This window comes from Salmo trutta, chromosome 36, assembly GCF_901001165.1.
Source record: "Salmo trutta chromosome 36, fSalTru1.1, whole genome shotgun sequence".
Lineage (NCBI taxonomy): Eukaryota > Metazoa > Chordata > Actinopteri > Salmoniformes > Salmonidae > Salmo > Salmo trutta.
The window spans coordinates 17291637-17303958 of record NC_042992.1 but is presented as its reverse complement, the minus strand read 5'-3'; positions in this window follow the sequence as shown (position 1 = coordinate 17303958).

Here is a 12322-nt window from a genome sequence, read left to right as displayed (position 1 = left end):
GTTTAGAGCAGCGAAAGCTTGTGGGACATTAAGAAAGCTTTGTTGTAGAGCATTTAACACAAAATCCGGGGAGGGGCCAGCTGAGTATAAGACTGTATAATCTGCATCTAAATGGATGAGAGAGCTTCCTACTGCTTGAGTTTTGTTGTTGATGTAAATTGAGAAGATGGATACTCCCTTGGTGACAGGCAATGGCTGAGACAGCATATGTTCTGACTTTATACACTGCACTCTTTGAGAGAGGTAGTTAGCAAACCAGTCTACCGTATCTAGTCTAGTCTACTGTGTCAAAGTGGGATGCATGCCAGCAAAGCCACTACACAACACTAAACAATACATTAATTGCACTGTAGCGGTGATAGTTCTCAACTTTCTGTTCCTATGAAAGATGTCTGCAGAGTATGATACATTGATAAATTAGCTGCTAAAGTCATGTTCTCAATGGTTGCATTACATCCACTTGTTATGAATTTATAAATGAAATTAGATTCAACACATTACACATGGTAACCAACCCCTTAGTGCAATTACTATTGCCTCGAGTGGTGCCACATGCTTGCAGAAGCAGGAGGATAATAAACACCAAACACACACTTTACTCCCCACCCAATAATAGTACTACAGTAAACACGTGGCAGTCACACTGCGCACATCTTTCATGTCAGGACAACACCTTGTGACTCACACCTCTTTAATAAGACAACCAAGCTGGCGTCCAGAGATAAACGGATGTCCCGTCACTGTTCAAAGTTAAATTCTAGCTTATCCCACTGCCATTTGCACTCGCCAAAAAAGGAAACTTATAAAAGGCCTACATTTGGTTTTAATGAACCAAATGTAGGCGTATGTGTTGCTCACACTTGTCAATACCCAATTCTGCATAGAGTCTAATATCCAGTGCTGAAAGATGAAGAGAGCAGAATTGCAATTCTGCTTATTTGAATTGTCTTTTTGTTTAGGCTTTGACTCAAATTGCTTTCAACAACATTAACTGGAAAACATGTTGTGTCTGTACATCTATAAAATGTCACATTTTGAGATAAAAAGCCATTGCTAGGTGGCTTCTATCAATATAAACCACATTTACTACTTCATTCATTACTTTTAATAACCCTATTTATAATGCTTAATGAATGATGATAGATAATACAACAACCTTTAGTTTATAACACAACGATAAATGTACCCTTTGTGTGTGTGTGTGTGTGTGTGTGTGTGTGTGTGTGTGTGTGTGTGTGTGTGTGTGTGTGTGTGCGCGCACCTGCACACGAAGGGGAGTAGAAAAAAAGCATCTCTTGACTGTAAGGTTAGGATAGGTTAGGTTAATGAAATCATTAACAGGTCTCTTCTGATATCCAGGCCAAATACTCAAGTGTCCACCAACTCTACCTCAAACTATAATCATTAACCTCGGTCACAAGCAAGTTAGGGCAGTTTGTATGCATATTTACTGAATAACATGTAGTGTATAAAAGATAACAAAAACTTAATTGTTTACCTATTTTGAGGGGGAAGTTCTTTTCAAGGATTTAAGGGCTGTAGTGAAAACCAATAGATCAGTGGTCTCTAACAGGTTGATCTCGAGCTATGGCGAGCTACCAGTAACCCACCTATGAGTAGCATCAGACACCTTAAACTCACAGCTATCTAATTAATGCAACTTTTACATTATCCCACCCCTGGTTAGCCACTATTGGCTTAATAAAACCAAACCTAACACAATATCTGCCAATTCATTTCCAGCAATATTGCCCCTGTCTGTCTGTGTGGTGCTTCTGTTTGTCTAATACTCCATCTGTAGCCAGTTGATGTCATAATCATCTTGTGGGTTGACAGAAATGCTTTCACCAAAACCTTCTCAATTAAATGTTAACTGCAAAGTAGGTTTACCTGGCAGAAGTACACTATATATACAAAAAATATGTGGACATCCCTTCAAATTAGTGGATTTTGCTATTTTAGCCACACCCATTGATGACGGGGGGATAAAACAGCACACAGCCATGCAATCTCCATAGACAAGCATTGGCAGTAGAATGGCCTTACTGAGGGGCTCAGTGACTTTACAACATGGCACCGGCATAGGATGCAACCTTTTCAACAAGTCAGTTCATCAAATTTCTGCCCTGCTAGAGCTGCCCTGGTCAACTGTAAGTATTGTTATTGTGAAGTGGAAACGTCTAGGAACATGGCTCAGCCACGAATGGCTCAGCCGCGAAGTGGTAGGCCACAGAATCTCACAGAGCGGGACCGCCGAGTTCTGAAGCACATAGCGCATAAAAATCATCTGTCCTCAGTTGCAACACTCACTACACGCAGTTCCAAACTGCCTCTGGAAGCAACTTCAGCACAAGAACTGTTCGTCGGGAGCTTCATGAAATGGGTTTCCATGGCCGAGCAGCCGCACATAAACCTAAGATCACCATGCCCAATGCCAAGCATCGGCTGGAGTGGTGTAAAGCTCACCGCCACTGGAGCAGTTTGACGGATGAATATGGGTTTGGCGGGATGCCAGGAGAACAATACCTGCCCGAATGCATAGTGCCATCTGTAAAGTTTGGTGGAGGAGAAATAATGGCTTGTTTATCATGATTTGGGCTAGGCCCCTTAGTTCCAGTGAAGAGAAATCTTAACACTACAGCATACAATGACATTCTAGAAGATTCTGTGCTTCCAATTTTGTAGCAACAGTTTGGGGAAGGCCCTTTCTTGTTTCAGCATGACAATTCCCCCGTGCACAAAGCAAGGTCCATACAGAAATGGTTTGCCTGGTACAACATTTACAACACTAGTTAGATGTGGCCTACATCTTACTGCATCCCAAATGGCACCCTATTCTCTACATAGTAGTGCACTACAAAATGAAGGAGCTGATCATGGATTTCAGGAGACAGCAGAGTGAGCATGCCCCCATCCACATCAACAGGGCCGCAGTGGAGAGGGTGAAAAGCTTCAAGTTCCTTGGCGTGCAAATCACTGACAACCTGAAATGGTCCATCCACACAGACGGTGTGGTGAAGATGGTGCAACAGTGCCTATTCAACCTCAGGAGGCTGAAGAAATTTGCTTGGCCCCCGAGCCACGGCCTGTTCACTCCGCTACCATCTAGAAGGCGGAGACAGTACAGATGCATCATAGCTGGGACCGAGAGACTGAAAAACAGCTTTTAGCTCCAGGACATTAGACTGTTAAATAGTCACCAATAAAATTTGATTCGATTTAAAAAGGGTACCATTTAGGACGCGAACATACTTGATCTAATTTTTCATCTCAACTGCAATTACTGTAGTGTCCGCAAAACACCACAGTATTTAATATAGTATATGCTACTCTTTTTAATACCGTATTTATACTATAGTAAAATGTAAATACTACAATATACTGCAGTAAATACTACAGTAAGGTCAGAAAAAACTATAGTTGTCATACACTATAGTATTTTTTCATGTGGGAATGCTAAGTACCATCAATGGAAAGAGCCTCACTAGATCATTGGCCTGGCCAGCATTTACGATGCAATCCATATTTGCCTAACTGTCATATGACAAGTATCTGAGTCACAAGCCGTCATCATTGTTACACACCAGTTGCATCACTCTACCTCTGAATGCTGATTCGATCCAGTCAAAATGGATATCGTGATGACAACGCCACAGACTTATGCACACACTATATTGTAAGTGGCTTTGTAAAAAAGTGTCTGCTAAATGGCATATTATTACTGAATATCCATCCTTCCTCTGAACAGTGCTACAGACTAAAGACTTTACATGCAGGGATGTAAGGATTTTGGCCACTGGCTGGTAGACTGCAATTTTTACTAGCTCGTGTCCAAAATCGGTGCCATGCGATATATGAAAAGACAACATTTTACTAGCCGGGTAGCTAGTTGGACACATTTTCTACTAGCCGGTCTGAGAAGTACTAGCCATGAGCTAGTGGGCTAGCTTAATTTCCATCCCTCCCTACATGTTCTCTCTACTCTAACTTGTTAACCTATCTTCCAGGAGCCTGGGGTGAGGGGAGAAAGGTTCACTCCTACATGTCCAATAGATTTGATCACACCACAAAGAGAGGTCAGGTGAGGTGGGACAAACAGGACTTGAATTGTGTTTATAGTGAAGATCAGGGCAGTAGAGCAATGCATGAACCCAGCATGCTCACAAATCAAACAGGACCCTAAACTCTATGACCCTCAAATGGTAGGGCGGCAGGTAGCCTAGCGGTTAAGAGGATTGGACTAGTAACTGAAAGGCCACTGATTCGAATCCCAAAGCTGACTATGTGAAAAATCTGATGATGTGCCCTTGAACAAGGCACTTAACCCTAATTGCTCTTGTAAGTCGCTCTTGACAAATGTAAATTAGAAACGTTTGCGAGGGGGAAAATAGAATGAGGAAAAATATTGATGATGATTATGAATCAAATAAATCACCAATCAGCAAGTCCTACACCCCTCATAACCTGAGTCCCAATGCCCCAGACTCTTGTTCACATACACAGTGCACTTAAATGTCAGACACCAGATAGTGTGTGAGGAACCCTGGTCTTCTTTCATCTGCATATGCATGAACACACACACATGGTTGCTGGGAGAGGCCTTTCTGACTTCTCTCACAAACACCGTAATCAGCCAGGTAGAAGTCCACTATTCTTATCAAGTGTTGAGACACTCTTTGACCCAAATACACAGTCCTAAAACTCCTATTAACTACTCACGTCCTGCACTATATCAAACACGAAATCTACTGAGAATTATCATCATTCAAGACTGAAGTTACAAGTAACAAGGTCAGTACAGGTGGTTCAAAGCTGGGACAGAGAGACTGAAAAACAGCTTCTATCTCAAGGCCATCAGACTGTTATACAGCCATCGCTAACATAGAGAGGCTGCTGCCAACATACAGACTTGAAATCATTGGCCACTTCAATAAATGTAACAATAGTCACTTTAATAAAGTTTACATATCTTGCTTTACTTACAGTTGAAGTCGGAAGTTTACATACACCTTAGCCAAATACCTTTAAACTCAGGTTTTTACAATTCCTGACATTTAATCCTAGTAAATATTCCCTGTCTTAGGTCAGTTAGGATCATCACTTTATTTTAAGAATGTGAAATGTCAGAATAATAGCATAGAGAATTATTTATTTCAGCTTTTATTTCTTTCATCACATTCCCAGTGAGTCAGAAGTTTACATACACTCAATTAGTATTTAATAGCATTGCCTTTAAAATGTTTAACTTGGGTCAAACGTTTCGGGTAGCCTTCCACAAGCTTCCCACAATAAGTTGGGTGAATTTTGGCCCATTCCTCCTGACAGAGCTGGTATAACTGAGTCAGGTTTGTAGGCCTCCTTGCTCGCACACACTTTTTCAGTTCTGCCCACAAATGTTCTATAGGATTGAGGTCAGGGCTTTGTGATGGCCACTCCAATACCTTGACTTTGTTGTCCTTAAGCCATTTTTCCACAACTTTGGAAGTATGCTTGGGGTCATTGTCCATTTGGAAGACCCATTTGCGACCAAGCTTTAACTTCCTGACTGATGTCTTGAGATGTTGCTTCAATATATCCACATAATTCTCCTTCCTCATGATGCCATTTGTTTTGTGAAGTGCACCAGTCCCTCCTGCAGCAAAGCACCCCCACAACATGATGCTGCCACCCCCGTGCTTCACGGTTGGGATGGTGTTCTTCGGCTTGCAAACCTCCCCCTTTTTCCTCCAAACATAATGATGTTCATTATGACCAAACAGCTCTATTTTTGTTTCATCAGACCAGAAGACATTTCTCCAAAAAGTACAATATTTGTCCCCATGTGCAGATGCAAACTGTAGTCTGGCTTTTTTTATGGCGGTTTTTGAGCAGTGGCTTCTTCCATTCTGAGCAGCCTTTCAGGTTATGCCAATATAGGACTCGTTTTACTGTGGGTATAGATACTTTTGTACCTGTTTCCTCGGGCATCTTCACAAGGTCCTTTGCTGTTGTTCTGGGATTGATTTGCACTTTTTACACCAAAGTACGTTAATCTCTAGGAGACAGAACACGTCTCCTTCCTGAGCGGTATGACAGCTGCGTGGTCCCATGGTGTTTATACTTGCATACTATTGTTTGTACAGATGAATGTGGTACCTTCAGGCATTTGGAAATTGCTCCCAAGGATGAACCAGACTTGTGGAGGTCTACCATTTTTTTTCTGAGGTCTTGGCTGATTTCTTTAGATTTTCTCATGATGTCAAGCGAAGAGGCACTGAGTTTGAAGGTAGGCCTTGAAATACATCCACAGGTACACCTCCAATTGACTCAAATGATGTAAATTAGCCAATCAGAAGCTTCTAAAGCCATGACATAATTTTCTGGAATTTTCCAAGCTGTTTAAAGGCACAGTCAACTTAGTGTATGTAAACTTCTGACCCACTAGAATTGAGATACAGTGAATTAGAAGTGAAATAATGCGTCTACATTTACGTTTCAGTCATTTAGCAGACACTCTTATCCAGAGCCACTTACAGTAGTGAATACATACATTTCATTTTATGCTTTTTTGTGTGTGTTTTTTTGTACTGGCCCCCCGTGGGAATCACACCCCCAACCCTGGCGTTGCACACACCACGCTGGCACTGCAAACACCATGCTCTACCAACTGAGCCACAGGGAAGGCGTCTGTTAACAATTGTTGGAAAATGCACTAACTAGATGTCCTAACCGACTTGCCAAAACTATAGTTTGTTAACAAGAAATTTGTGGAGTGGTTGAAAAACAAGTTTTAATGACTCCAACCTAAGTGTATGTAAACTTCCGACATTAACTGTATCTCATATGTACACTACCGGTCAAAAGTTTGGAGTCACTTAGAAATGTCCTTGTTTTTGAAAGAAAAGCAACTTTTTTGTCAATTAAAATAACATCAAATTGATCAGAAATACAGTGTAGACATTGTTAATGTTGTAAATGACTATTGTAGCTGGAAACGGCTGATTTTTATGAAATATTTACATAGGCGTAGAGGCTCATTATCAGCAACCATCACTCCTGTGTTCCAATGGCACGTTGTGTTAGCTAATCCACGTTTATAATTTTAAAAGGCTAATTGATCATTAGAAAACCCTTTTGCAATTATGTTAGCACAGCTGAATACTGTATCCTGATTAAAGAAGCAATAAATCTGGCCTACTTTGGACTAGTTGAGCATCTGGAGCATCAGCATTTGTGGGTTCGATTACAGACTGAAAATGGCCAGAAACAAAGACCTTTCTTCGGAAACTCGTCAGTCTATTCTTGTTCTGAGAACTGAAGGCTATTCCTTGCGAGAAATTGCCAAGAAACTGAAGATCTCGTACAACGCTGTGTACTAATCCCTTCACAGAACACCGCAAACTGTCACTAACCAGAATAGAAAGAGGAGTGAGAGGCCCCGGTGCACAACTGAGAAAGAGGACAAGTACATTAGAGTGTCTAGTTTGAGAAACAGACGCCTCATAAGTCCTCACCTGGCATCTTCATTAAATAGTACCCGCAAAACACCAGACTCAACATCAACAGTGAAGATGTGACTCCGGGATGCTAGCCTTCTAGGCGGAGTTGCGAAGAAAAAGCCATTTCGCTACACTCGCAATAACCATGTGTATGTGACCAATAAAATTTGATTCGATAACTGCCAAAATAAAGAAAACACCAACGTAAAGTGTATAAATAGGGCATTGAGCCACCATGAGCCCCAAAACAGTTTCAATGCACCTTGGCATAGATTCTATGTCTGGAACTCTATTGGAGGGATGCAAAACCATTCTTCCACAAGAAATCCCATAATTTGGTGTTTGTTGAAGGTGGTGGAAAATGCTGTCTCAGGTGCCGCTCCAGAATCTCCAATAAGTGTTCAATTGGGTTGAGATCTGGTGACTGAGATGACCACTCTGGAGGCAAAAGAAACACACACCTGGCTAGGCTAGCGGAGCAGAACACTTGAAAAAGAAAAGCCTCACACCAACATTTCGACAAACAAGCTGTCTTCATCAGTGAGAACAGCTTGTCTGTCGAAACGTTGGTTGTAGAGGTTTTGTATCTGAGCTCCTAGAGTGTGAGGCTCTCCTTTTATTTTTTGACTGCGATGGCCACGGCATATGGTTTACATTGTTTTCATGATCATCAAACCATTCAGTGACCAATCGGAGCAGCCAAAATATGCCCTGCATTTTTATACATGACCCTACGTATGATGGGATGTTAATTACTTAATTAACTCAGGAACCACACCTTTGTGGAAGCACCTGCTTTCAATATACTATGTATCCCTTATTCACTCAAGTGTTTCCATTATTTTGGCAGTTATCTGTATATTTGTAGTATATACTTTTTACTGCACCTGTTTCTATTCGATATGGCCCTCTGTCTCTTTGTAAGTATGCAAATCTCAGCAAATCATAACTTAAAGGAAAAATCCACCCAAAACCACTCATTCCTTTAATTTACAGTAATACAGTAATACAATAATACTAATATGTGAGAACAATATTTTTTGTACAAATGTGCTAGACACTGCAAGCATTTGTTACACGCGCAATTACATCTGCTAAAAAATTTGATTTGATGTTTCATTTTGGCGTTATATTAATAAGGTTGGTAGCAACATGGAAAATTGTTGTGGAAATCCGTTGCAGCTCAAGTCAACTACAAAATCCACAATGCAATGCTCTCTCTACGGGCTGGCTGGCTATCTAGCTAGCAAACACAGCTACACGCAATAATACCTAAGATAATATGAGCAGGTAACGTAGCTAGTTAGCTGTAAAATTTCCTAAACAAACTGCACTATCAATTTAGGAGTCTACAATTTCACCGTGTTCAACCTGCAGATCGATGTGCCTCACAGAGTAGAGTCTAACATTCGCAACGGCAGATATACTTTTGAGGAGATGGGAAACTTTGCCTATGCTATGTCTTGCGGTGCATTCTGGGTGATTTTAGGACAAGGAGCGCTCTCTTTCAAGGAGTGAATGGGAGGCTATTGGGCACCAAACACTAGCACAAATTTTGTCAACAAGAAGTACAACATTACAAATCTTTTCAGAGATGTGAGATAATTAACTTGCTATCTGTAGTATAGTATAGCTGTGGAATCGTAACATTACATACTTTTGAGGAAAATAGGCACGTTTCTCGACATATACACTGACTTTGAGAAAGGATTGCATGACGATTAGCTTAGCAACTGCATGACGTAGCATGACAATGTATATGCGATTGGTCAACAGTCTGCTGTGTGGGGCGTTATAAGTTCTTACTTCATTGGATTTCTATCTCCTTTCTATAATGTCTCTGGCAACGGCAACATGCAATGCACCCTGGACTGAAGAGGCAGACAAATAGGAACAATGTGCTAGACACTCAGTTAAATTACAAATTTCGAGGTAGGAATATCGCTAAAATATGATCAATTTCTCATTCGAGAGAAGACATGACATCAACCATTAATGAAATCTGCCATGTATGAGAGATTTTCGTGATCTAAAAGTCGCATTCCTAATAACTTCCAGTGTAGTGAGAGCGACTTTATCACGGTTCTACGTCATACCGGACAGATTTCTACCTGCCTGAACGCCAATAACTCAGTTTCACATGATCACATGAAATGACCCAGGGAATCGATAAAATATCACTCAGAGATGCACAAAATCAACATTACATTCAAAATGGTGGAACCTTTTCTTTAATATAGTGAAACATGATTTGCTAGATTGCAAGAATGTTTTCTGTGTAGTATGAATTTAATGTTCCTGAATGGGAAACTACAGTTGTGTAATGGATCTACGGTTATTTGCTCTTATTCAGTTTGTTGGTCTAGTACTTAGTGACTTAGTGATTAGCACAATGGTTATATTTTCTATCTAATGCTTCCGTTGTACTCCATGTCTTCCTATTGAGGGCCTCACATTACATACCCACATTGAAGGCATTGTATTGACCCACTGACACACAGTCATGCAATGCAACAGTTTATTGACGAACCACAACATTGCTGTTATCTGTCAAAGTGTTACCATTGGTACTAATAAGTGTGAATGATCGTTTACACAGTATCTCTCAGAACAAAGAAGACACATCAATTATGAACCAATCCAATACAGTACAACTGTAGAAGCGTACCTCTCCCTGGATCATGGATGCGTCCCAAACAGCACCCTATTCCCTACATAGTGAACTATTTTTGAGCAGAGTTCATATAGTCTCGAAAACCTGACCCTAAGGTTGGGTTTTCAAGATGAGAGCTCATAGGGCTCTGCTCAAAAGTAGTGCACCACATAGGGAATAGGGTACCATGTGGCCGTGGTCAAATGTTGTGCACCATGTAGAGAATAGGATGCCTTTGGGACTTGGTCAAAAGTAATCAGTGTTGGGGAAAAGTGAACTACATGTACGGTTGTGGCCAAAAGTTTTGAGAATGACACAAATATTAATTTCCACAAAGTTTGCTGCTTCAGTGTCTTTAGATATTTTTGTCAGATGTTACTATGGAATACTGAAGTATAATTACAAGCATTTCATAAGTGTCAAAGGCTTTTATTGACAATTACATGAAGTTAATGCAAAGAGTCAATATTTGCAGTGTTGATCCTTCTTTTTCAAGACCTCTGCAATCCGCCCTGGCATGCTGTCAATTATCTTCTGGGCCACATCCTGACTGATGGCAGCCCATTCTTGCATAATCAATGCTTGGAGTTTGTCAGAATTTGTGGGTTTTTGTTTGTCCACTCGCCTCTTTAAGATTGACCACAAATTCTCAATGGGATTAAGGTCTGGGGAGTTTCCTGGCCATGGACCCAAAATATTGATGTTTTGTTCCCCGAGCCCCTTAGTTATCACTTTTGCCTTATGGCAAGGTGCTCCATTATGCTGGAAAAGGCATTGTTCGTCACCAAACTGTTCCTGGATGGTTGGGAGAAGTGGCTCTCGGAGGATGTGTTGGTACCATTTTTTATTCATGGCTGTGTTCTTAGGCAAAATTGTGAGTGAGCCCACTCCCTTGGCTGAGAAGCAACCCCACACATGAATGGTCTCAGGATGCTTTACTGTTGGCATGACACAGGACTGATGGTAGCGCTCACTTTGTCTTCTCCGAACAAGCTTTTTTCCGGATGCCCCAAACAATTGGAAAGGGGATTCATCAGAGAAAATGACTTTACCCCAGTTCTCAGCAGGCCAATCCCTGTACCTTTTGCAGAATATCAGTCTGTCCCTGATGTTTTTCCTGGAGAGAAGTGGCTTATTTGCTGCCCTTCTTGACACCAGGTCATCCTCCAAAAGTCTTCACCTCACTGTGCGTGCAGATGCACTCACACCTGCCTGCTGCCATTCCTGAGCAAGCTCTGTACTGGTGGTGCCCCGATCCCGCAGCTGAATCAACTTTAGGAGACGGTCCTTGCGCTTGCTGGACTTTCTTGGGCCCTGAAGGCTTCTGCAGAAATGCAGTGGAAATGTTTTTTGGGGATTCAGTTCATTTGCATGGCAAAGAGGGACTTTGCAATTAATTGCAATTCATCTGATCATTCTTTATAACATTCTGGAGTATATGCAAATTGCCATCATACAAACTGAGGCAGCAGACTTTGTGAAAATTAATATTTGTGTCATTCTCAAAACCTTTGGCCACGACTGTAGTTCAATTAATAAAATAAACAAAATTTTGCAGTAGCTTGGTGGTAGTTAAAAATAAATTACAATCTTGGTATTGTTTTCAGTAGTTAATTACTTTTCCATGTAGCGGTGTAGATAACTACTGGAACTGCACACTGCTTTTTTTTACTAAAATAATATATGGGTGAAGTAGGCAAGAATATCCTTTTTTTTTGGCATCAGACCTGCCTAATTCTCACTTAAAACGGATAAATTACAACATTTTGTTAACAAGAGTGATCTGTTTTTGCACTTTTGTATTCTATGACATTTCAGATTTAGATAGGATACTTTTTCATGAAGTAGTTTGGATGTAGTGAACTACTTTTTCAAAGTAACTTTAATTAAGTAAACTACATTTTTCATAAGCGTAGTTTTAGTGTAGCTTAACTTCTTGCAGTGGGAAATAATTGGTAGCTTGGTAAACTCTCTTTTCAGAGTAGGTTCCTCAACACTGAAAGTAATGCAGTATGTGGGAAATAGGGTGCCATTCAATAGATCACAAGAAAACTGAAGTCAATGACATAGGTTAGTATTGATTGAGCAACACAGAGACGGAAAGCACTATTTGCAGAGGATCCCTAATACCATATCCAGAAATACTGTGGGAAGGGGAAGGGCTTCCCTTTATACAGACTTCTCTCTGGGT